Raw genomic sequence first — 27,697 nt, forward strand, 5'->3', positions numbered from 1 at the left:
GTCGCAGCATTTTGACGAGAGGGCAGGTTTTTGTCTGGTTCCTTTCAAAACAACGAAGGAATACACGTCTCACATGGGCACTTCCGCCCACAGCCCCGGACTGGAGGTGCGTCCGACGCGCCACCACCGCGAAGTGACGTAACAGAGATGAGTTCGTGTATAATGCTGAGAGCCAAGCGCCATCTATCGTGTGGTAAAAGAAGCAGGGGCGGTAGCGCCGACGGTCAAATTTTGTACTCGAGAAAAAAATTGAATATCATTGTTATTGCCTCGAGAAGCATCACACGTGCAATATTCGAATTTTATATGCCTTTCTGCGTGAGTAATTGAATTTATACTGCTCCAATCGCATTCTAGCGTAAACGCTGCTTTCGTAGGCAACATTGAAGCTCTGACGTCACAAAACACAAAGCGAGCATTTTTGTCTCGTTGTTTGCCTGCGAGTGAACGCCAGAGCGTGCTTCGTTTTTGTTGTTGTACGCGACTTGTTTCGTGGTTGGGTGAGATTTTCGTTGCGCGGTTGGGTGCCACAACCACCGGGCAGCACATGCGAGCCAAGACATGCCGTTCCATACTTTTCCGCGAGACGTGCAGTGACGAGCAAAGTGGATCGCCGTCGTGCGTAGGGACTGGGTTCCCGTCCAGATCGAGATCCTGCTTATGCAGCAATCATCTCACAGAAGAAAGCTACGAGCCGAGCTCTCAGCGGACAGAAGGCTCGTAAGCTGAGGTGTGATGCTGTGCCAACGATATTAAACTACGTCGACCCACTCCTCGCCCAAATCGGGTCAGTCAATTTAGGTCTGTTCGATTCGCCTGAACTGGCTGAACTAGTTCGGCAGTGCAGGAACTGGTGCATTCGATTCAACCGGAAGTTGCACGACCGCTGCACTGGCGCGTTCGATTCATCCCAGTTTTGAACGAGTTCAGACCCAGTTCCTCAAAATCTTGCACCGGCTCCGGACTCGGTTCAGCGTCCGTGCAGAAGCAGACGACAAGAGCAGACGGCGATAGCAGAACTCCTCGTCCGTCTCTGCTCGCGGTGCCATTTTTCGCAGCGATTGCTCAAATGTCTGCGATGTTTAACAATAACGCCGATACGGAGGTTGCATTTCTTTTCATTTATGATAATAACCTACCCGCGGTGGACGCGGAATTGAGATCATAACCGAGGGTAGGAATTTGCTTGATTATGATATTCTAAAAGCGTTTTAGGCACCTGCTCGCGTAGATTTGGCTCCCTGTGGTGAGTGTTGAAATATTGGCTCACGTAAATTGTTTCATTTTGATGCTATGCACAGTGTTGATATTCTTACTTACAAACACGGAAAGGTATTGCCTTCTTGATGGTCTCCGCCTTCAGTTGCTTTTGGATGCATATTGACGACTCCGATACATTGCAGAGGTCTGGGATTTAGTGCGTTGGCATTTGCATGTCGCCGTAGCTGAGCATAATACTGCATGCTTTGTCCGCTGGTATCTGTGGACGCCCACTAACGGGCCTGAGAAAAACACCGAGAATCGGCTTTTTTTTTTTTTTTGCCGATTCTCGCTTCAACTTGACGCCAAAGTTACGGTCGATAATTGTCTTGGCCAAGACGCTATCGTCAGGCCTTCGTCTTCGAGGTGACCGGTATACCGACCGCGTGCTGCCGCCAGTGACTCCCCCGACGCAAAATGATCCTGATGCCGCGAACCTATCGTCGAAATGCAAAGATTCCCTTTGAGGGGCATTTGCCGCTATCTTCTTGACTTCTAACCGACTATAGTTCAGAACTTCCTGGCCGAATCGAACAGACCTTGATTAGGCAGCGAAACCGAAACCAACAGCTTGGCCATCTGGAAATGATACCAGAAGTTGTATTCAGCACGGATGCAGCCACCCGCGTGTGAAAATGGTTTGACCCGCGTGTGAACATGGAGCGTAGCTACGATTCACCAAACTCGTCCAAGTCAAGTGACGACATGCGTTTGAACGGTTCGCCGTTTGCCTTCGACCGGCGGACGTCGCCTCTGAGGGAATGACCCGCAGCCTCATCATCGATCCAGTGGATCCGCCGAAATGTGTACCCAGATGCCGCTTCGTGTACCTAAGTGCCGCTTCAGAGGCGAAAACTGCATCCTTTGTTTTGCAAATACGGTTCTTTTAATGCAGTTCCCAAGCACGTGCAAAAAAAGGCACGCCTTTTAGCAGGATATTACTCGCAGACAGCCATAAGCTTCGGGCAAACGTATGCCGTTTCGCGCAAACACAACTGCGACGGACACCCATCGAACTAGGGGCTAATTCGATCGGCGTCCGTCGCAGTTGTATTTGCGCGAAACGGCATACGTTTGCCCGAAGCTTATGGCTGTCTGCAAGTAATATCCTGCTAAAAGGCGTGCCTTTTTTTGCACGTGCTTGGGAACTGCATTAAAAGAACCGTATTTCAGTGGTGTACTGCCTAGGAGACTATATAATTCGAAACAAAATACAAGACATCCATCGACCAACGCTAGCTATCCCGACTATCCGACAAACCTTTGCGTTTTGTGACGTCACGCAGCACCTACGGATGTCAGGCATTGACACTGGCGAAATTCGGGGTGCAGTTTCCTACACAGGATCATGAAAGGTTTAATTAATAACGGGAGATCATATATCAAAATAAAAATGACGTTTGTCTATATGAAGGCTCCCTCGACGTAACGAGCGCAAGAACTTAAGTACTTCCGGTTTCGACCGGACAACCCCTTTAAGGTGTATCCACACGACGGACCAAATTGCTGTTTTGGTCCGCGGGCCGCGCATCACGTGATCTTACGTCACCGGGTTTCGAGGTCCGCCGGTGGTCCGCGGCCCGCGCTTCTGAGAAATGCCAAGCGACTTTTCTCGCCCGGACATTGGCGGCGGACCGCGGCGTTTTTAGTATACTTGAAGCGCTAAGTTTGGCAACAAGCTGTCTTTTGTTGTGTGGATTGGATTCCAAATCCAAAGTCGTTTTCTTTTGGCGCCAACTGTTGAAGACGAAGAAGACTAACCTTTTGTTGTGCGACGATGCAACTTTTTACTTCATCGCGCTCGTGGAGCAATTCTCCGTTCTGTGGGACAATAGTCGAAACGACTACTTAAGTAATCATCTAAAGATGTCCCCATGCCTTTTTCGCTTCACTTAAGTCCTCCTCGTTCTCAATAGTCAGCGCCAGGGCCACCGCGGCCAAGCGTCTATTTCGTTCAACCTCCATCTTGGCTCCTTACAAATAGCCTCAAAGCAGCTCGCTGCATGCGTTTGGCGGAGCTGTGAGGTGGAAGGTTAGACCGGCCCGTTCCCTCTGTCGTCTGCTCTTTTGGTCCGCCGTCTGGATGCTCATTGCAGCCGGGCGGCCCGCGGGCCGCGCATCACGTGATCAATCGGTCCGTGGCCCGGTCCGTCGTGTGGATACACCTTTACTTGGCCAAGACGATCAAGGAACGGTTATTTTTCTACGTGTTCTTGTCGGGCGTCCCGACTTCAAGCAGCAAGAAAAAAGTACTTGAAACAGACCACGACGAACAAGAACGCTGGATCCGCAAACACCCGAGAAAAGCCAGAACGGCCACGAATTCACCGACCCGCGACCAGGCGAGCTCGGCAGATAGGCCTAGCAGGCATTCCGACTTTGGCGCAGCGTTGCTTTCAACAGTAGTTGGCCACGGCCGTCTGCCCACGACCGGCTGGCGTACTGCATGGAATATGCCCGCGCGACTTTTATGGACCCTTCCCGTATTTTGATCGCTGACCTCAATTTTAGATTAAGGGGTGAGGTCAATCTCTTCCCCTTGTTTTCAGAGCCAGTGTTGACGAACACTGTCGTCGAAAAGGGACCTTCATCGATTCTATATTCTTGTTCTGTGTGATATAGAGCTCAAATAAACGCTGTATGGATTACCTTCGTAACACGGTATGTAAACTTTGTTATTAGTATGCCATTTTTACTCTGACAAACTGCACGTCACTGTCGAGCTATAACAGTTCGTGGGAGCTACGTGCGATGCCGGTCAAACCACCTTCCTTTGCCGAGTGTCGCGTCAGTATCGAGTTGCAATCGTAAAAGATCGGTCCCGAAGCGCTTACCAACAGCTCGAATACAGCACTTCCATCAAACGCGCGCGTCCGCAACGAGTTTGAGCAGGGATTTACGTGCCTCTTGCTGACACTCTCGTAGTTCAAACGTATCTTTTTTTTAACGTCGGCTCGCTCCTGCATCTCTGAGGCCGCGAAAAACGCCGCGGCCATTTGCCTCTATCTACGTCGCTTTGCAAACGACTGACACAAGCCGCCTCTTACCAACAGTGACAGTTGGGTTGACTTCTGGAGTCTTCACCGGAAGACTCGCCGCACTTCCCAACAGGCATACCGGCGTATGGGACTAGTCCCATACTGTCGCTGTAGCGCAACATATCTAATTGAATCTCGCTCAGCTGCGATGTGTCCATGGCTATCGCGGCGATGAGAGGCACCGATTCAGAGAATACATCGGTGACATCGGCGCCATCAGCGCTGTAAAACCTACCGGCGCACCGCCAACTCGCCGCCGCTAACTGCCATTCTCCTACTGCCGAGAGGACTTCCGGTTCCGGAAACAGGGTACGTCACGACCGTCTAAATTACGCCGCAGCTTGTTTTGCGGTCAGTTGAAGAGAAAGAAAACGTTGATATTTCATTAATTTTTGTGTAGAAGTTAATAAACCGAGACGAAAACGGATGCCTGTTCGGCATTCAGTGAATATTGACACTTTAATGTAAAAGTTATCTGGCAAAAGTAAAAAGGTCATTTCATGGTTCCTTTAAGTGGGGGGCTTTCAGTTTCAAGCCGTCCGCTGATAACTGGTACAAAAAGTCGAGCTTTTTCTTTATTTTTATTTGGAAATAGGACCATATCGCGTGAGCAGTTGAGTGAAAAGGCTTCACCCTTAGTGCCATCTGGATTTTGAAAAAGTTCCTATCGGAGATGAAATTCTACTGCTATATCCTCTTAAAGGGGCCCTCCGGAGCGTTCTGCGATGGTCTATTTATGGCAGTAACTCAACCTACAGGCCCTAAGGATTCTAAAAATAATAAAATTACGGTCACGCGCGGCGGATTTCCCTATTAAAATTGCTATCAAAGTCCTCGGCACGCCTCCCTTTCTGAGATGACCCCGGAAAACAAGAGGGGCATCTCTTTACGCGTCAGCCAATAGCAAGCGAAGGATTCCGGCGTCACTGTGCGCCACCAACGCGGCCGACCGCCGACCCGCGGAGGAATCTCTCCGGACTTGTGCTTGGCAGTCGTCGTTCGTCGCACCGTACCGTCGCGCTGCTACTGCAGTACGCAGTCGCATTCCACAGATGACAAGGAAACGTTTGACTCGTTGACGTGGAAGGATCGCAAAGCTGGCTTCGGAGTCGGGATCCACGGGAAGAAGGAACACGTGTCCCGCAAACGCACGCCTGCAGACGCCCCGGGAGGCAGACGAGCCGACGCGCCGACGCATCACCCCCTAGCAACAAGCTTGCGGGGAGAAAACATAGTTCGCTGGTTTTGGAGCGATAATTGCGGACTATGTTTACCGCACCACAATCAGTTTACGTTTTTCTCAAACTCTAATTTAAAACGAGCTTAAAAAGTGTTGCAATAATAACGTTCGCATTCACCGCGAGATGCAGCATTTCCATTGGTCAAGTTTTAGCGATGGGCAGGGAATGGGGGATTGTCTTCCAAGAGAAAATAGTCCCGATATATTCCTTCTGCCATGTGCTTAATAAACGGTTATGTAATCTGAAACTTTGTATACATATTAACTTGCACCTACTACGCAATATAACGACATAAACAGACGATCGCAGAAAGCTCCGGAGGGCCCCTTTAATTCTGTTGCGACGTCATAGGACTAAATGCGCTGCAGCGGAGCTGGTCTATAAGACGTCGCAAGAGGCTTCAAAAAGCGGTCTGGTCTCTCTCGGTCTTACCCGGTTGGATATATGTGAACGGCGCTTAACACTATAGAGATGTGCATGACATTCAAATAGGGACCTGATGACTAGTGCCTCAAACCAATTTATTACGTAACTGCATGTTTTTGTTGGCAGGTCCTCATTGAAAAGTCTGACTGTACTGTTCCGGTTTGTGTATCCAAAGCAGTTCCTCGTCACAAGGGCACATGGTGTGACTAGGGCTGCGAGAGAATGCCTCCATTTCTCTAATTAATGAAAGATTATCGCGCGAGAATTCTGTTTACAATTTCTGGTTCCCAACAAACCGGGCATGGCCAGTGCTTGGATGCTGGGATTGCTGCTTGCTCAGTATGTTAGTCCTATTCATCTGGAAGCTCGTTGGTAAAAGCAGTGCCGGAATGTGCCAAGGATATGTCCAGGTAATGTACAGGGGCTTTACCGGTGAAACAAAGCTTCCCACAGAAGAACAAGCGGTCCAGCCGCTCTCGAAGCAAAGCCTCATCACGGCGACGCGCGACGCCACACACTTTCGTTTTGCCGCCCAGCTGGTCTAGCCGCTTCGCAACAAAACAAAAAATATTGTTGGCACATCCCTTGTGCCAGGCCTCTCATTTTTTATGACTAGGCTTCAAACGAATTACGTCATGCCCTTTCGAAAACATTGGAAGCGGAACGGCGGCACCCCCTTGGTGGGAACGTGCCGGAGGATTATTCGACCAGCTCGCCTGCAGACTTTCTTTTGTTTCAATATTCAATCTGCGATTCTCTACATTTCAACTTCGCTGTAAGAGATCAAAATACCATCGTATTCTACACAAATGCTTGTAAAAGTCAGGGCCTTACCCTTTATTGGAGGCGTGTTGGTTTCCTGTTCACTTACCTCCCCACCGAGTATGTCAATTTCGCGTCTGAGGTGGGTTCCAAAAAAGACATCGTTTTTGGGCATCGCTTCTCGGCCTATCTGGCTTTGATCGTATGTTCTTATATCTGATAGGGGCCCTATATGGCTCCTCGATATTAACTTAATTTTTGCAGCCAGGTGGGGTTCTCCGGGCTTGCCCGGAACCTGCCCGGAACCTGCCAGGGTCGGCCCTGTATCGCAGTACAGCAGGGATCGGCCCAGTTCCTTCGGGAACAAATATTTGAATCTAAAATGAGACTCTAGGACTGTAGTAGCTGGTGTAAGATCAGTTTTGATGGGACCCGAATCGGGAGATTCGGAAGAGTAGACGACTCTCAAGCGGTTTGGAAAGATTCGGAGCTTTATCGTGGTTGCCAGATCACGTTAAATGAGTGTTTCAACTTTTTGTGATATTAAATTCACTAAACTCTACAAAGTGCACAAAATAAAATTGTAATATATATTATCACAGTAATAAAAAAAATGTTCCGCTTTTTTATATTATTTCGAATGTTTGTCGTGAGTCGTAGCTGGACATGCTTTTTGTATAAATGTATTCATGGATTAATTGATTGCCCAGATCTCACATCTGCTATCAATATTCACGTTCCGAGTCCAGTTTTGCGGGTTTCTCCAACTTTCCATGTACACCACATCATCTAAACCAGTCCCATGGCCCGTATTCAACACTTCTACAATACCATCAGGCAACGTTACTAGAGGGGCTCGGTCGGCTGTTACGAAACTCGCTTCCCCGACCACGACCAACTCTAATAGGGTAGGTCGTGTCCCCGACGCGGTCCCATTTCGTAGCGCGCACAAGAGAGGGCGCTGTAGTCCCAGTACGATCTACGCTCGGTTCGGCACCGCTCGCTGCTGATGCCTGTTTCTTCGCTCGTGTGCTCGTCGTGCTCGTGTCTTAGTTGGATGTTGGCTCTTCTAGTCTTTTTCCGGTGTTTATCAATCAATGAGCAAGTATGCCGACATGCTGCGCTCCCGGCTGTCGCAGCGGATACGCCTCACAAGCTTCGAAAAGTAACGAAAAGCGTCATTTTTTTACCACTCCGAAAGATGCTGTGCGCCTGAAGGTATGGCAGAACGCGATCCCCCGAAAAAAAGTTCACGCTCACACCAAAAAGCTATGTGTGCGATTTGCACTTCAAGCCGGAAGACATTGAACGTCACTACTAGCACGTCATTAATGGGCAGACGGTTCTGATCCCCAGGGGCCAAAGGTGCCGTGCCACGTCTGTCTCCGAATGTCCCCGCGCACCTTTTGAAACCAACGACGAAGAGGGTCAAACGAAAGCCCCCCGCCGATCGCAGCGTTGCTCGGACTGGAGCCAGTTGTGTGACCCATGAAGTGACCACTGCAGATGAGGCAGTAGACGATGGCGTCAACCTTGCGAGCAGGCCCACCGACGTTTTCGACTTCTTCTCCGGAATCGATGCAACCCAATCGCCAGTCGAAGGATGGTCCCTTCAAGGGACGTCCGACAGCCACACGATTTTCTTCAAGCTTGTGGAGAATCAAGGCGCAGTTTCGGTGATGAGGGCGGTCACGTTCAGAAAAGACCTTCCTGTAGTTGTCAGTGTAGGGGGAAAGCTGGTACCAGAGGCAAGCTACAGGAGCCCAAGTTCGACGGATGTTCAACTGCGGTTGACAATTCTCGAAGAATTGAGAGTGTTATTAAGCTATGTTGACTCCCTCAAGGTTTGTGCTGGATGCCCCTCTGAAAAGATTCCAACTATCTCAACCTCAAAAACAGCTGTCCGGGACGGGGATGTGTGGCACAGAAAGGCGTGCCTAGTGCTTTCAGAACTGACTATATGCCGAGAGTGCCGCCTCACCCGAAAGGTCCTCTGCGAAAGAGAAAAAAGAAACTCTTCAAAACCAACAACCTTTCAAAGGAAGCCTCGTGTACTCGTGAAAAACTTCCGAAGGAAAGCCATCCGGGCTTCAGCTTTTCGTGAAAAAGCACGAGGGGAAATGCGGAACCTAAAGCGCCAGCTTTCTGTAATGTCAGACGAGAAGATCGAAGCTGCCATTTCTGTGTTGCCATGCTCACAACAAGTTGCTTTTCGAAGAGGAGTCAAGGGCTGCCTCAGCAAAATTCGCACGTGGGAGGCGGTATGAAACCGAGTGGATGATGACTTGTCTCCTCTTGAGGATTTCGAGTCCGAAGGCATACAGGCTAATGACTGCAATGAATCTGCTCCCTCTTCCGACTACATCGAGACTAAGGCAAATCATTAAAAGGGTCCCCTGCTAATTTGGCTTCAACAAGGTTGTCTTATCCAGCATTGAAACTTTCTTGGTGGGTAAAACTGGGCACCGGTGCTTCGGCACACTGATTCTGGATGAGATGAAGGTGCGGAGAGCCGTTTCTTTAAATCTAGGCACCTAAAAACTTGATGGCCTCGTTGATTACAGAGACGGCGTCTGTTCCGGAACTGCCGCTGACCATGCCTTGGAACTAATGTGTGTGCCACTTTTCCACATCTGGGTACAGCCCACTGCTTGTTTTGCCACAAAGAATGCAACACCTTGTGTAGTCCTTGCAAACCTTGTACTCCAGGCGATCATGGAACTGGGAAAGCACAAAGCCATAGTAGTAGCTGTCATAAGTGATGGTGCCACCACCAACAAGTCGATGTGGTCATGCTTCGGTATCTCGGGAAAACTGCAAGACCCCAAGCACAAGGTGAAACATCCGTGTGATCCTAACCCGAGCCTATACTTCTTGTGCGATGTCCCTCACATCATTAAATGCGTCCGGAATCATCTCTTTCGTCACAAATACGGCATGGTGAGTTGAATGCAGCTTAACTCTGTTTCCTTTTCAAAGGTTTATTCATTTTCAGGGGATTCATTGAGTTAATTTGTTCGCATTGTAGTTTGTAATCTTCCAGATCGGGCAACACAAGATAAACTTCGACCACTACAGGCTCCTCTACAAGGCTTTGCGAGGAGCAGATTCGAGTGGTGCCGAAACTGACTGAAGAACGTGTACACCCCGATAACCTAAGAAAGATTAGTGTGAGGTTGGCTGTCCGGGTAATTGTTAGATCATTAAGCTTTTTACAAATGCCACAAAAGACTACAGCGTTCTAAGGAAAACTGTTTTCTACTTCCAGCTTTTCAGTCGCAGCACCGCTGTGGGTGTGAGGGTCTACAACCGACTGAAGTGCCCCGGCCTGGAGGACTGTGAGGGCACAGTTCAGTTCACTGTTTTCATAAACAACCTGTTTGATGCACTAAAAGTCAAGCTACCTCGACATGGAATAAAAAGAGATTTAGAGGAAATCAGGGTAAGATAACCCATTTTAGGCATGAAACCTTACTTTTTGGGTTATTTTTTACACTCAGTGAGTGCTCTAGAAGCATACATTATTTCTTGCAGATTATCACAGACGTTTTGGATCTGGTAAACCTCACGGAGCAAAACAGTATCTCCAGGGGAACCGTCATGTTCGCATCAAAGCTTACACGCGTCACCCTTGCTTCTGTTAGAGACCTGACGTCGGACATCCTCAACTCCGGAGCAGACTATGTGCTCGGAGGAAAACTAAACCAACATCCCCTAGAGGCAATCCATTCGCATGAATCAACATGTCGCATTCTCACGCAACCCTTTCTTATATCGAAATTGGTTTAAACGGAAGTAATATTCTAATTTTGTTCTTTCTAGCGCTTCTTTGGGGTGGTCAGGAGCTTCGGGCGTGATGAAGACCACCCAACTGTTGTGAGCTTCTCGCATATCTATCGCCTCTTGAGCCTCTCCGCGCCCATCAAAGCCTGTGTGACTGGGAACGTCATGGGAGAGCCAACAACTGTTCTGGCGACTGTGAATCAAACAATGAGAGCCAAGAAAAAAGAAGTTAAAACAGGGCATGAAAGGCTCGAAGCTTGCCTTCGAAGTAAGGTCTTGCAGATTTGTATTTCTGCCCATCAAACACCACGCCATGACCACATGCACGATCATGTTTACACTGACACATCGGCTCAAGATTGTGTTATTTATTACCAGTGTGGCTACTTAGTGCGGTCAATTGGCAAGCACACAATGTGTGAGCCCTGCATGGATGACATTCAGGGAGGGTCAAACGAATGTTCAGAGGCCTACCTCACGCTCGCGAGGGAATTCAAGGAAGGAAGCCTAAAACACCCATCGCGCAGAATGTTCGCAATGTTCAAGAGTGTCGAGGGCAAGATTGCTTCCGCACTGACGGCTGACGACCTTTGTGGGGACATGATGTGAAACCTCCTCGACGCCCTAGAAGGTTGCGCAATCGCAAGGCTAGTGTGCAATGACCACAGTGATGTGTTTACTGTTGAGCTCCTTCCGTCATATGTCGTTTTGCGCATTCACTTCTTTGCTGAGGACACATGTGCGAATCTTAGTGTTTCAGAAAAAGTTGCTACCTCCAGAAAGAAGGCCACGTTGCTTTAAAGGGGTAGTCTGTAGTTTCTTTTAACCACCCACACTAACTACATTTCCTGAATATATGTGCTTCCCTCTTCCTTTTATGCTATTTTCTTTCTTTAAATCTAAGTAGCCGCTGAGAAAACTTTTCAACACCAGTGGTGTGACATCACTGTCAGGCAAGCCTGCACGTCAATCAGGCAGTCTAAGATACCAACTATATTGTGTATGTTCTTTGTTCTGTAGCGATATTTGCCAGCATTCATTTCACACAATCGCAATATACTTGTTTTATTAGTTTATTAAAATTGTTGTGGGAGTACTTGTAATGGGTCTGGTTTCTAAGTAGTCATCGGATTGAATTCAGCATTATTACAGTGACTAAAACAAAGCACAAAGGTACAATATTCAGAGATTTCTGCTGTTTAGATATCTCTCCAGGTCCCCGGTGGAAATCTCGTATGGTCAGTGTAAGTTGCAAGAATGCCTAAACATACACTTGAAGGCCCAACAAATGTTGCGGTCACCAACAAACTTTTTTAGGTTCGTAGGTTGGAGAGTTCCACAACCAGGGCAAGGGAATATCAAAGAATTGTTTTCATTACCGAACTCTATTTACAAAGAAAGACATATTTAAAAAAAAATCAAAGTGAACGTAGGCAGCGTTTTTGTTTGAAGGTTCAATTTTTTGAAATAATAATAATTGGGTTGTTTGGATATTTATACAGCGTGTAGTTGGTCTGCCATTAATGTTGCGACGAGTCACACGCTGTAGATGAGCAATTTAGCCAGTGCAGTACGACCACTAGCCTGGGGTCTTTGAAGTGCACCACGCAGTAGCGATACACGACCGCACGCCGGTACGATGCTCATCCAGATCGAAACGGGCAGGGGTTGGGCTCGAACCCAGGATCCCTGGGTTCTGCAGCGCGAGCTTTCGCTCCACGCGCGTCGAGCTGGGTGTGCGCTTCATAATTTTTAGAGCATGGTGCCGTATGTTGTGTTACTCAGTAGATCGTCTTCGAAAAACCGCTCTCGGTCCCGGCCCGTGCTTCGAAGCATGATTAGAAGGTGCAGCACGCGCTTCCTCTACCAAGAGCGGTGCGAAAAATGCGATGAGCTGAACCCCCTATAGGGAGTATTCACTGGACGCCATGTTGGAAGGCGATGTTTAGAACGCATGCTCAGAACGAGCTCACGTTAGTAGGCTGCTAAGGCCGGCAATCTTGGTGGTGCGAAATGCACGTGGTGAAAGAACTGTGGAAGCACGCCGTCAGCACGCGCTGAGCAGTCGTGCACACAGCTATGGCCGCCAGTGAATACTCTCTATTACAGTGTTCTAGAGGGTGTAGTGGCAAGAGCGGCGCCCGCTTACAATGAAGCGCGTGAAGACGGTCGACGCAGATACCACGAGCGGCGCTGGAGTTTTGTGCCCTAGGAGAATTAATGGTACGTGTGCGATGAACGAAAAAAACGACGAGGGTGACGCGGTACGCTTCTCCAAAATGTAGCACCGTAGAACTTTTTTGTGGTGTAGTGGTCGAGAGTTTTAACCGTTACTTTGCCGTCTCAGTCATAGACGTAAGAAAAAAGACGGACACACACTGCTTCCCGCCGGGATGCAAGTCGGGCTACCCGGACGACAAGGGCAGCCTGAGCACCAGCGATCGTAAGCCGTCGCTGTTTCGAGCGCTAACAGAGGAATGGCGCAGACTACAGTGGAAAAAAAAATCTTCAACGAGAAGATAAACGCCTCTCCGAGACATCAGCGGTGTACGAGAGACATTTTGAACCGCACCTTATCCTTCGGGACTATGGGAACATCGTCAATGGCGAAGAGGTTAGGATGCCACGGGCTAGGCCGGTGCTCGCGGAAGATGCCGTGCCCACTTTGCTGCCTGATTTCCCGGAATACCACTCAAATGCGAGCCCCGTGAAAGGCCAACAAGGAAGCGGACAGCAACAGTAGTGACCCAGCCAGTGAAGAAAGCCCGCCAATCGCGCCGAGACATCCATGAACTGTCAATTTCTTCGCCTGATGAACCCGACAAGTCGGTCTTCATAGACGCTCAACACACCGCATTTGTAGAGCACTTGAAGTTACCTACACAGTTTTGGTCACGGATTTACATACCAAGCTACTCTAGCGTCATCTACGCAACATCACGTTGTGGGAACCACGTGTTTCCCGTCTCCCTATCTAGGCCTAGAACGAGCAGGCCGTGGGAGTGTTATGGTGACGTCATCCCGGATACGGGAGTAAGGCCGCATTCCTCGAAGAGGGCGTGTCTTCTCTCGCCCTTTTGGGTGAAAGTGCCTCCGGCGCACCCTTCGGAAATGATTGTGGACGCGGCCCATCTGCGGGATAAGCCACACTACTAACCACGGGCGCGTCCACTTTTCGCTGGCTAGATAAGCGGCCGCGAACGGCGGCCCTGACTCTCTTTTTTGGGGGAAGCTCTCGTCGTGAGCCTCTTGCTTTTTGTGCTTCCTCTTTGTCCCACGAATCTGCGTAATACGGCAGCGGGGGTCCCCTCCAGGTGAATCTGTCTAATACGACAGCGCCGACACTTTACCGTTCCTTTTATCTATTAGTTTTGCCGACGGGCACAACGTGGTGGCACAGGAGCCTAATAAAACCGCTTCTTCAGTACCTTTGCGTTTCGGAGTCATTCCTCTCCTCGGAGTCCACGGCAGCCTCCGGACGGACCCGACCGTAGCAGTCCTCAACATCGAGCTACGTAGTGGGATCGACCTCGTGGTGCAGTAAGACAAGTCGAATCCCACATTTGGCGCCCTAACGTGCGGCTCTCCGTTGACTGCCGAAAAAAAAAAGATATAGTCCGCAGCAACTATTTGCATGTCAGAGAACCAGGCCAATTTCCGGCCATGGATTTTGGGGGCCGAGGGAGAGGCGAACGACCAAAACCCGACGCCGCTTATCGGCTTTCGGGCAACTTCAGCCACGCGCGGACACCATGAGCAGGTGTCTTTCCAGCCAAGCTTCGCAAACGGGGTTGACCCGCACTGCCCCGCATGCAACCAGGGCACCCCTTCGCGGAGCGCGCCAGCTTTCGTCGCTGAGCCAAGCCCACCCGTGACTCGCGGAATAAGCACGGATGTGATCGAACAAGAAGCGATGACGCAACAGCAGGCAAATGCAGCCTCTTACGTCGATCTCTTCAGCCCGGACTGGCCGTCAGCTTCTCCACACGGAGATAACACTGATGCCGGCCACACGCTGCAGCACAGCAATGTTGCTCCAGGCGCAGCGCACCACTCGGCGGGCCCACACAGAGGGAACAGCCCGCCACCCGCACAAGCGGGGAGCGATTCTCACCACAGAGAAAACACGCTCGGCGCATATCACCCCCTGCTAGAAAACGCAGCTCGGGTGATCGAGAGCTTGACGGGCGCACTGCAAACAGCAGTCAGGCCCCCACCGCCTACACGGCCACCGGTCAGAATCCCTGTCCCGACATACCGAGGGTACGGAGACCGATTGAGCGCGACAGACTTCCTCGAGGACCTGAAAAACTACACACACAGCGAAAAAGTACACCCCTGGACGTGTAAACCGTTGTCCCAGGGCGGACTCCCCAAATGGTGTTCGTTTTACACGCGAGGCTCGGTGTATTTCGTTTGCACCCGAGGTCTCGTGTAAAATGAACATCTTTGAGCGTGTACTTCGTTCTGCGGTCACACGTCTAGGGGTGTTTTTTTACAATGGCGGCCGTTTCACGCAAGACGGGTTCGACGAGCGAGGCCCAGCGCTTTACACGGCTTTTCGCGCAGCGAAAGCGTAGTTTGCACGTGTTCGTTCGTAATCGTCCATACGTGCTGAACTACCGCAAGCATTCACCCCCAAGCGCCGACGCCGTATCCATTACGGCGATTACGCGACAGTGGGAGCGACCATCGACTGCATCCAGCAGCGTGCTTCCCCATCGAGCAGGTCTCGTTCGCGTGGCGGTTCAGCCGATCGCCGACTCCTCAAGCCGGTTGCATTGTCACCAACGCCGGGTAATTTCCACAGCAGTTATCTTTTCGCGACCACAGACATGAACTTTATTGAAAAAGCCCGTTTGCCGTGAGCGACGACGAATAGCTCCGACACCAATCCGACCCGACCCTACCCGACCGGCGTTACCGACGTCCCGCTCACCTCTTTACCGCGAGCAAAGTTGTACGCGACGTTTCGACGTATCCACTCATATCTCGTGTGTACGCAAATTTTGCGGCTTTCCGGGTACGAATCGGCTACCGAAACCACGACCAACTGAGTTGGTCGTGACCGAAACGGCCAGCGAACGAAGACGAACTGAACGCCGGCTATGCGCCATTTAAACACGCGGTTACTTTTCTACTAGACTGTAGCTATGTGGTGTGGTTCCTTACACATAAATGGACTATGTACAAACAAAGCTAAAATAAAATTGGGCGGCTGCTTGCGCCACCTAGTGAGTATGCGGAAAACTACAAAAATGAAGGACATTTTGGGATTTCTGGAAGTGACACGCTCGAACACGGACGGCAGCATACCAACACATACATCACAGCACATACCACAAGATCAACATACAAGCATCTACACACACAAACATCGAACAGAGGCACTAACAACCCGACACTCCTACTCAATCTCAAGAGAAACCCGCTCGGTATATATAGCAGACTTTTTGTTTCAGACGAAGGTCCGGTGACACCCCCCGTATTTTATATGAACGTAACGATATTACACAATTATTACTTATATAGTACGGCGACATAAATATAATTTGGGAAGGTACACATTTCTCTTAGTCTAGATTATAGCTAAAAGATACCCTATATTTTAAAAAAAATGTTTCGAGCTAGCCAAAATGTAGCAAAATCTGGTTTCGTTTTCGGAAGTTCGAGCGCTCAAGGCTGGAATGCGCTAGCGAAGTGTGTGCTTGCTTCTGTCAAACTATAATCCATTGTATGACGCTCTCAAAGCTGCTGGCTGCAGCCCCCGTCTTGGTTTAGGGTTTGATTTACACGCGCTCCCGTGGAAATGAAATTATGCGCGCTCGAGTCGATATTATTGACAGCGTGAAGTATAAACCGAATGTAAACGATTTTGCGACCGACGAGAACAGCGACGGCGACCCGCTTCGCTGACAATCGGTCACTCGCGCGACGACGCAAGCCGCATGAAAGCGGAACGATGTTTTCTAGAAATCCAAAAACCGAGTGACGCGACGAGCGATAGTAAGAAATCTTCGTAATACGTCGCTGACTCGTCGCTGTCGCCGTCGCTCGCTAAATCGCTTTATGCAGTTCAGCCTTTATACTCACGCTAGTGCCGACCTGCATTACCCGCTGAGCCCAAGCAAGCGATAAGGATATTCAAATATGTCACAACAGTGGCGTGCATTCGCTAAGAAAACATATATCTCAAATTCCTGCAGTTTGACGTCGGGATCCGTTACTTGTTCTGCTGTCACCTTGGCGAAACGGTCACCAAAGAGAAACTAGTCAGTTTGTTTTATCAGAAATTATAAAAACCTTATCTAGCCACTGTTATGCACAAAAGCACTCTGGAATTTCATATAAATAGTTTAGAATAAACTGAACACAATCGGTAACTTAATTTTCCAAGCATAATAATAAAAAAAAATCTTAGAAAACAATGTATTTTTAAGGTGTTTCAAATAAAAAAAAAACTGAAAAAGGAGCCTTATTTCAGCTGCACTATCACGTAAATACTTTGGGAAAAAAATATCTATTGAGAAGTAGGTTTTGCAATCTCTAATTTGCTTCTTTCAACTTTCCAGTTACTTTATGCGTACTTGCAGATTGTATCCTGACAAATCTAGACAAAATTGTATAAAAAGTAACAGTCTATATAAAATTTATAGCTTAATTAAATTCACATTTGTTTGATAATGTTCAATCTTAAATATGAGTTTTAAATTTCACATCTATTATTACAAATGATTGAATTACATGCTGCTTGATGCATGCTGTGCCGCCGCCCCCCCCCCCCCCTTTTAAATATATATATCCTGTATGTTTGCTGGTTAGTTGTTGTAAACCTCTTAATGTCGTGTTATTTGTTTGTTGTTGTAGGTGTGTGAATGCATATGTTGTACCCCACTCCTACTTGGGCCTTCAATGGCCAGTAGTATCCTCTAAATAAAATTAAAAAAAACAAGTGAGCAGTAAAAATCTGGAAGACAAAAGTAAACACAGAGCCGTGCAAAAAGGCATTCAGTATATGAAACAGATACAGATATGGGCCTCTGGCGGTCCATCGGTTCAGCCTCCACACCGCCTAAAGACGGCAGTGTTGCAATATTACGAACCAGCGCACAGATAGACAGTTACGAAAAATCCAAACACAAAAAACTCACATCAGCGCTGTGCGAGTGTATATTTTTGTGTATTTGGATTTTGAGTAACTGGTCTACCTGTGCGCTGGTTCGTAATTATGCCGTACCAACTCGCCCAATCTGCCGTATTAATAGTGTTGCAAAATACTTAGATCAACTATAATGCTAATGACTGCAGTGTATAAAAGCAAGCTACTCGTCGGAACGAGCTTGACGGTAGGAGAATAAAGAGAATGTTTTCACAGTTAAACTCAGAGTCTGTTGCACCGTCTCTTCCGTCCTCAAGATCGAAAGTGCTACAGATTGGTGACCTGGACATGATGATTGACTCCGAGCACCTGCTATCCAGGGGAATGTTCTTCGTGGCCAAGGGCACGGCAATGGCTCTGCCTTTTCGGACGAAAATGCAGTAGGCACATATTCAACTTTCTCAGCCTCCACATCTGCAGCGCCTCCGCAACCACCTCTGCTCTGTCGCATCTAGCACCGGCATCTCCCAGCAATGGGCTGCGACCACCTTGCTTGCCCCACCGGCTTGGCAAGTGAATATTCATCGACATCTTGACACTGTTCACAAGGCATGTTGCTAGCCGACCAGGGTCTCCTCATCGTTGCCATGTCAGGCATTCGCTCTCAGTTCGGTTCCTCATCTTAGGGGATGTTGCATCGGCCCCGCAGTCGGCCGGCATCCCCCTTTCAGTCCGATGCTGTACACTCCAAACTGATCGAGCCGGACTGAAAGCACGACAGGGTCGATTTCCCCCGTCTGCTGCCTCATTTCCTGACCTCGGCGTCAACTACCATGCACAGCTTCCAAACGCTCTCTTTCCTGCTCTCTAGTATGTCATCCTGCTTGCGGTACATGTCAACAGCAACGACACCTCTCTGGAGCCGCAATCACTTCAACAAAATCATGCCATTCCTCACAGTGCAGAGCTGAGGGCGATAGCTCTGCGGCAGTCTATCGGTTCAGCCTTGACATCTCCAAAGATGACAGTGCTACTCATACTCGTCACCACGAGCTCAACGACATGAGAATAAACAGAATGTTTTTATTGCTCGGAGTCGGTCGCAGCATCTTTTCCGTCCACAACATCGTATACTCTATAGGTAGTAAGCAAGAGACACACTTCAGATGAAAAGAACAAATGCTCAGATCACACATGCCGCGAGTGTCCAAAATTATCCATCATGTTGAATATTGTTTTGGTTTTTTTAATTCTAACAGAAGACAAACATATCGCGCAATCAAAATGAATACTTACGAAACACCTAAGTCGCAGTGCAAGTGCTCATCGCTGAGCTGCGGCTGTGGCATATATGTATTTATTTAAAAGTGCACCGATGATAAAACCTTCAGGTTTGGCAACAATACCGAGATTACAACGGTTGTTGTCCATTATAAAATACAAAAGAAATAAAAAATACCGGAAACAATGCAAGGTACAAATCTGCACAACAGGCTTCCGAATTCAACTACTTCGTCGTACTGGAGTTTGTTACAGTAATAACAGCTTTGGATGGGCTGTGAGGACAGCATTCACACTGAACTGGGTGCCTTGGTGACTATCACCAGTGTTGAGCAGTTGCCACTCCAGAGTTGGAACGATTCCGCACTTCCACAACCCTGGAATCGAATGCAAATAAAATGGTGGCAGCACTGGAATGGAATGGGAATGAAATCAGTAGTTACATTTTGCCCAGAATAGAGTAGGAATGGAATAGGCTTTGTTCTAATGCGAGCTGCTTAGATGCCGTCAAAGGGGCTTTCGAAACGGCATTATTGCACTTAGGTAACTGACGGTTTGGTTATCTGACTGCTTATGTTCCTTCGAGGATGAAAGTGGCAACTCCAGTGAAGCAACCCAAACTGTAGAGTTGTAGGCTGACAAGGGCAATTTACTCGATCTTAATCCAGGGTAATTAGGGTTTTGTACCTCAGCGTTCCAAAAACTACCCGTGCCCAGCACTTTTCAATCTGTGTTGTCACGTGACACGACCCACCGGAGTAACTCGGATCTATTTGGGTAAGATTTGGAACACAGCCAAAGTGTCGTTCGTGGTGCTGCGAGATGCAACCATAAGGCTGTTGGGACCATGTGTGATTACAGCACCAGTTGCAGGCCACCAGGCAGGGACAATGTCACACCGCCCGCACTTCGTTAATACACGTGACTCCTCACTTATTATGTATCTCGTAAAAGTGGAGGACATATACGGTTCTTTTGTGGAAAAGATGGGCGACTTAGTTTTCCTCTCTGTTACGAGGCTTTTACACCTGGTGGTGTGATCAATATCTGCAGTGCCCCCATACCAATTGCCACTAGTGCTATGTGCGACCAAAGCTCAACTTAGTAAAATCAATGATTGCGGGTAGGGTTTTGAATTTTGCAGTTGTCTACGCATTTCACAACGCCAGCTTTACGCCGACGTTATTTTCCGGTAACTTAGGACTAGCTGTCAAGTGCCATTTTCGCAATTGGGAGGGATTGAGAGGAATGGAATGCAGCAGTTCAGCCATTCCAGGAGTGGGAATGGGCCCAGTTTTTCCTTTCCAGGAGTTCAAAGGAATGGAATTAGTATTAGAAAATTCCAATTCTCTGCAATGGAGTTGGGTGGAATGGGGAATCTTTTGTTTGTTTGCACGCCTAGAATGTTTGAGATGACTCGAGAATCTTGTTTGTTCGAGCACGGAACCTTCTAGATACCTACGGGCTTACAAAAAGAGCTTCGCATGGCTGCTCGAGTCAGTCGTCCTTTTGTCGCTGTCAAAGTATGTGCGGTCTTTGTTACTTTATGTTTCTCGGCACAAGTTCGCTGCCTTTAACATTGATCTGAAGTTTTATTAATCAAGTTTTTTTTTTTTTCATGACATATTGGTGGATGTGCAGGGTAACGCAGTCTATGCCCATAAAGCGTACCATCTGTGAACACGATAACTCTGAAGACGACGATCGTGAAGGCGACGTCCTTGAAATCATCCGAGGACGACTCCAACTCTGACACCAACGACGACCTCAACTATGGCCTCGGAAGCGACCCGGACAATGAACTTGACAAAGCCCCTGGCTACCACACTTAGACGAAAACATCATGACGACTTCTACGCTGATGATGAAACGGACGACAACTCCAAAGACCGAACCCGGCTACAATGTCAACAACCAACCTGACAACAGCCTCGATGACAAACAGTCTTCAACCGTGGTGGTGAGACTGATGACGACACTGATGATGACCCAGGCGAAAACTCAAACAATTTCATGGAAGACGATCCCGACTACGGCTTTGACAGTTATCCAAGGACAATCCGGACGATGACTTTAAAGGGCAACTCCGGCCAAAACTCGAAATTAAAGAAATTACTGGTATCGCTGTAGTGACACAAAATACGACCCCAGCCAAAATATTACGTCCGTGGGATGCCGCATTCTCAACTAATGCCGATAATAAAAATGTGACCCGCCGCGAGCCGCTGCACCTTAGCGGTCGGCTAGCGGGTTGCCGATCACTAAAGCAACATTGGGCCGTGACGTCAGTATCGTTCTTTTTTTCCTCCAAGCGTTGCGCGGAGTGCGCTTCTTTGAGCCGCTACCACCTCTACTTGGACTTGTGATTGTCATGTTTAGCCATTGCTTTTATCTGTAGCCCGTGTAGCTTCGGTATAGCCTTTTGTTTATTTGCTTGTGAGGACTCAAAGACTGGTTTTAGCGAGCAACTCGTAGCGCCCAAGACTGCCCAGCTGTTCCTCGAAGGATGCCGAGTAGAACTTGTAGTGCTGTGGGCTGCTCAAACAACCCGCTGCACAACCCGGAGGTGCTTTTTCACAAGTTTCCAACGTACCAGAAATTGAAGAAGGTGTGGAAAAACGCTGTTCGACGAGTGGACTTTGGCTTTTACGCGCCCAAGGAAAAAAGAATGCAAAAACAGACATGTACAGCCCTAACGCAGCAGCTCGTGCCGGAAAGCCTCAAAGATTCGTGTCTGTTACTGACCCGCAGCGCGAAAGCGAGAGGGCCCCCAGTACTGTACTTCACTGGCAGCGCGTCGTAGAGCAACGCCGTTCCATCCACGGAGCCCCGATGACAATTTAGGCCTAGCGACAGAGTACGGAAGACTGCACACACGGCGACAGCCGCTGAATACGGTACTGAACGAATTCACTCGTTTTCCAGTCGCTACATTTTGGGTATACTAGCGACAAGTACGGCATGGCACACGCACGGCGGCAGCGGCCGCCGAGTACGGCACTGTACGAGTTTACGGGTTTTCCAGTCACTAGCTTTTGGGTATACGCACTAACTCTTCCTACATGTGCTGGATAACTACCACATATACAGAATTAAAATAAAATCAGCTTACCTCCTACCTTTAGACGGCTAGCGCAACAGAAGTAGCTGCTGATCAACCTGCATACTCATTGAACGAGAACGATCCTGACGTCACGTTCCCATAGCGGCTGATTTCTAGTGCTGCCAGGACCTCGAGTGGCTAGTTTCGGTTTTGTTGGCCGTGCCCCAAACAAAACTTTGAGGCGTCCATATCTTTAAAACTACGCACAATAACGAGGAAAAAATTACACCTTGCAATTCAGGGACGCTGACTGCACTAAAAACAGTCATAATCCCAAAATTGAAGGTATGGTCCGGAGTTGCCCTTTAACGACAACCACGACTACAAACTTGACGGCGACCTTGATGATGAACCCGATGACAATACCTACGGCAAGTGTGGTATCTGTCACGAAGACAAACAGGACGACGACGCCTGGTATGTCACTCAACGAACGGAGGAAGTTTGCCAGCTTGGTCGCATTTTGATGCAAGCCACAACTTCCTGACGATGACTGCTACAATCTTTGTCACCACGACGCCCAGTTTCAGCCTGGCTACCCACTGTGAATCTAAACACCAATTCATCGTCGCAGCAAGGAACTGTTAAAGTGGTGCTTCGACCTCAAGGTTATTCGCTACATGAGACCTAAGTTGTAAGTCGTTGGCCAATGGCACATCAACATTGTCACGCTGCCCTCTGCGACCCGTAGGCGATTCACGTCTTCCGACTCAACTGAACTAGATATGCTCGGTAGGAGTGTGAAAATCTGCTATTTACGAGACTCTGTATTTTGACCTAGTCTTGCCCTACTGAAAATTCTCATTTGTATGAGAAATTTCTTGTGTCCAATAAACACATATGAATCATACAAGATATATAAGAACATATAAGAACCGTATAAGAACCATATAAGAACTATATAAGAACTATATAAGATATATGAGAACACACAAGCACCATATGAGAAACTAGCGGGAACTTTCTTATAAGTTTCTTATGGGGTTCTTATATATCTTATATAATTCTTATTTAGTTCTCATATAATACTTATATGGTTCTTATATGTTCTTGTATGTTCTTATATATCTTGTATGATTCATATGTGTTTATTGGACACAAGAAATTTCTCATACAAATGATTTTTTTTACTAGGGTGTTTAAGCTGTTAATTTAATTTTGTGTTGCATAAAGACGATGAGTCTTTCACAAGAGGGGAGTAATGCCACATGCAAATAGCCGAGTCAGCAGCGTGATCGACTCACATGCCGCTGACCCCGCCAGCGCATGTCCTTCTTTCTTTTGTTTGCGTGACTGGAATAATGAGACGACTCTAAATTTTTTTTGTTCGAGCTCAGAAACTTTTAGATACCCACGCGCTTACAAAAGTACCTTCGCTTGGCTGCTTGAGGCAGTTGTCCTTTTCACACCATCAAAAGTCTTTGTTAATTTATGTTTCTCAGCACAAGTTCGGCGCATTACACACTGATTTTAAGTTTAATAAAGAAGTATGTTTTTATTCGTGACAATATTTAGATGAATTTTGATAATTCAATCTTCTGATATTTCAAACTAAAGTGTGTGGCTTCCAGGGCCCGTTTGCTCAAGCGCTAACCGCGGCTAAAGTTAACCGCAGTACTTAGGAGAGGGATTTTGAAATCACGTGACTGGCTCGGCAGGAATGCAGGGAAACATGGCGGTGCCCCGGTGAGTGAGCGCCGCTCGCTTTGAAACTAATATGTCGTTGTAGCTGCAATATTGGGTGCCAGAGGTGGTGCCAGAGGTGCCAGAGGCTTTCGCTTTGCCTTACCTCATTTAAATCGCAAAGCATGAGCATATGACCTCGCCGCATTTTTTAGATAGTCTTTCGATTCTGGCCATTCCTAAGCCTAAATGAATGCGATAAATGTTAGCATGGCAATGTCTTTGGAAAGTGGATTGCCTTGACTCAATCGGCCGGGTATTAATAGCACACAAAAGCAGACAGCGTCCCAATAGACCATATTAGACCCTTCTCTAAATTTCCCAAGCACCGAGGTGCATGCTACAAGTGTAGTTACACGCGTTGCACGTGCTGGCGTCTGAAGTAGTAACTGTTCTAAAGCAAAAAGTCTAAAACAAATTTTGTCTTGCACGTGCGTTGGTCAAATATTTATTATGATTATTTACTTCGAATCTTTTATAAGAGGAAGGCCAGTGCGCGCGGACCGCAGAATTATACTTCCAGCGTTCTTCTCGATGCTTGGGTAATTTAGAAAAAGGTCTATAGGGATGCTGTTTACTTTTGTGTGCAATCAATACCCGACCGATAGAGTCAAGACAATCCGCTTTCCAAAGATGTTGCTAAGCCGACAATTACCACATTCATTTAGGCTTAGGAATGGCCAGAGTCGAAAGACTATCTAAAAAATGCGGCAAGAGCCTTGCTCGTGCTTTGTGATGAAGTGAGGTAAGGCAAAGCGAAAGCCTCCTGCACCATTCGTTGCTGACTAACGCGCCCGGTATTGCAGCTACAACGACATATTAGTTCCAAAGCGTGCGGCGCTCACTCACCGGGGCACCGCCACGCTTCCCCGCATCCCTACCGAGCCAGTCACGTGATTTGAAAATCCCTCTCCTAGGTACTGCGGCTAACATCAGCCGCGGTTAGCGCTTCGAGCAAACGGGCCCTGGAGTTTGAAATAATGAGAGTCGACTGTAAAACACCATTTTTGCTACCCTAAGAAGCAATTTATTTTATTGTAATTTCTGGAATCTTTTATTCAGACCGAACACTTCTTTTTCAATAAGCTTGTCGGCATAAAATTTAGACTATTTTTTATAGCCTAAACGTAGCAAGCGTTCAAAACAAATACAACCTAGTGCATCAGATACACAGAAAACACAATATTAGCAAATGCTACTTTTATTGAACATATCTGGAGTTTCTGTTGGATACATACAGCGCCGTGAAGAAGTACACCATTCTTATATGAAAATAAGCTTCCCACCAGTGAAATTTCTCAAGTTGGACAGCCTTGTTGTAAGTCAGGCACGTTAAAGAGAACCCTGCCCAAGTTTTCATAGACACTCTTACAAAGTATTTTCATCCGTACAATAGCGACTTCAAGGTATATGTGTAGAAACTTCCCAAAGTGCAAACATTATGTGAAGAAACTGCATTTCAAAGTTGACGTCCTCGCAACCCCACCTATCGGTAGCTGCTCTACCGGCAACAATGAAATGAACTATAGAAAGACCGCGATTGACAGCTATTTAGAGTGCATGATAGGAACTATTTGTGCTGTAGACATAAAAACATGTACATGTTGCCCCCCCCCCCCCCCCCCCCCCTTTGAATCTGGCAGGCGAGACCACTCGAAAATGTTTGAGAGTAGCTGTGTAGAACTGACATGTTCTAACATTCTGATGACACAATTATTCATATCAAAAGGTATGCTTAACCGAAATTCGAAGCTTGCAAAACAACACTGGGGCGGTAGGCGGGACGCTGCAAAACCCCCAAAACATCACACATAGAGCATTATTTCTAACGGATGGCCGTATTTTTGGAAACATGTGGGATTCAACAAGGCCGACGAGACATGTGATGTCGCGATTCTCATTCCCTCTCCTCTAGGCTTCATCCCCTTAAGCAGGTGAACCGAAGCGGGAATGAGAGAAGCGAGGCCGCTTCCCCTCATTCTAAAGTGTACCAGGAGAAGTATGATGTCGCATTTCTTGTTTGATTGTGCCCTTTCCTTTCCAAGAATACGGCCATCCGTTTGAGATATTAATGTATGAGTGATGTTTCGGAGTTTGTAGAGCTCCCATTCAAAGCTTCCGCGGCCTTATTTTATGAAATCCAAATTTTGGTCCAGCATCCTTTTAAACAAGCTTTTTCAAATATTAGCATAATGAACATACAATTGGACAACTTGCTAACTCACAACAGCATCCTCCCGATGATGCCGTACAAAGGTTCTGTCACACGCACCAACCGAGGGGATTGCTGCAAGTCCATCCACCCTCAACTTTTAGTCACCTTTGAGACTGAACTGCTGTATGAGGCCCGTCCAGCCACTGCGCACACAAAGAGAAACACGGGAAATAACACTCAGTGACGAGCAAAGTCTCTGGGCGGAAAGCCCTCCATGACAAATGAGCACTGTTGGGTTACGGCAACGGCGTAATACACAGGTTCTGCTTCTTGGATGCCTTCACCGCTGCGGTGGGTGGTCGTAGCTAGTCGTAGCAGATAGTGTCACGTTTGTTGCTCGTACCAAAACACCAAAGCCGTGTAGTATTCTTGTTGCCGAAGTTCATAAGCCTACGTTCCCGGTCTACACACACTACACAAAGCCAGCCACGAGCAAATCTAGCTAACCCCGTTTCTGCTTCGGCAACAAGCCGCCAGGGCGGTGACACCGCCGCTGAAACTTCTGCCTCGGCTCTTCAAACCAGGGCCCCTCAGTGCACAAGCATGACACTTGCTAGGCTGCTCTGCCTGTACCAAGTGACACGCGCCCGCATGTTCCCTCTCATAATTCTTCTGACTGTACGTGCCCCGTATTGTACACGGCCATACTGTGCACATGGCAAAAGTTCCCTTTTGAAAGTGCTCCACGGTCGGCTTACAATGCTGCGAACACATAGCACATGACCACTATAGGTGACGACACTTGGGACACTTGCCATCCGTCGTTGTGGCGCAAAGTCGCTTTCTCAGTCGTCCTCACAAGGGGCAAGGAAAGGCAGGCACTGCATAAAAAATCAATACATATTATAACACTGGCTGTGGCAAACTAGTTTCAAAGATGATACAGTCATGTCTTCTTAATATGGAAACCTCCGTACTATAAAAAGATTTTTTTTTCTATAATGTAAGGTGTTTATATGAGAAAATTAAATTTAAAACAAAAATTGGATAACAAGCATAACCAAACAAACAGTTTATTCAGCTAAAAGATAATGAGATGTGAGTTTGCTCTATCGCTTTAGAGCCGTTTAACATGTAGCACTACTGTCGTTTACAAGAACAGATACCCAGGCTGTAAAGTGATGATCGGCTGAATAGCAAAAGATGTTGCACTGTATGCACAAGCCGGATGTAATTGACACTTAGCTGCCGGCAGTTAGGATCCTATAATGTTATGATCGCAGAGGGGAATTACATCTGGTGCCTACGGCTGGAATAATGTCTCGCTTTGTAATAGAAAAAGCACAAAAAAAACACAGGATGGAGAAACCGGGTGTCACAAATTCAGGCTTCTCTTCATTTTTTTAAATACTTTTATGATCTTTTTTTTTGGACCACTTTAAGTGTTGGTACGGTCAAAAAGGGGGAGTGTGGTGCCACTTTTAATCTCAGTTTGTCCCGTCGTAGTTCCTTTCTAAGTCCCCAACGAATTTGCTTGTTTGCGGAATGGGTTTTTGTTAACGGGCGACGTAGATCATCCCAGGTCACAGTTTGTGGCTTTGACCTCGCGGACGGAGGGGTGCGTATGCTGGCTCGCGTATGGTGCCGATTTGACATGCAGGGGCGCCGCTGGGATACAAAGATGTTTACGCTGGCTAGCGCGCTTTTTGAAGGCGGCGGCTTTGCTCAGTCTGCCGCCTGTCGTGTTCTATGTATCGGCGATAATTGATGTTTTTGGACTCGTACGGGGGAATGGATGGGCACATATGTTTGGTTGTCCGAAAAATGTAATAGGTTTTGCCATTTGGGTCGTTGCTGTGTAGCTTT

General features: G+C 47.7%; 1 non-coding gene and 1 pseudogene across 1 annotated transcript; both read left to right on the top strand.

Moving 5' to 3' along the window:
- The first annotated feature begins 6,900 nt into the window (after positions 1-6,900).
- On the top strand, positions 6,901-7,084 carry LOC120843142. The gene has a single exon (XR_005716095.1). It is a non-coding gene; the product is annotated as a U2 spliceosomal RNA (small nuclear RNA).
- Positions 7,085-7,834: 750 nt separating this feature from the next.
- LOC120843135 lies at positions 7,835-8,788 on the top strand (annotated as a pseudogene).
- Positions 8,789-27,697: the final 18,909 nt, after the last annotated feature.

The sequence above is a fragment of the Ixodes scapularis genome, unplaced genomic scaffold (assembly GCF_016920785.2).
Source record: "Ixodes scapularis isolate PalLabHiFi unplaced genomic scaffold, ASM1692078v2 PGA_scaffold10__122_contigs__length_95168666, whole genome shotgun sequence".
NCBI classification, from domain to species: Eukaryota; Metazoa; Arthropoda; class Arachnida; order Ixodida; family Ixodidae; genus Ixodes; species Ixodes scapularis.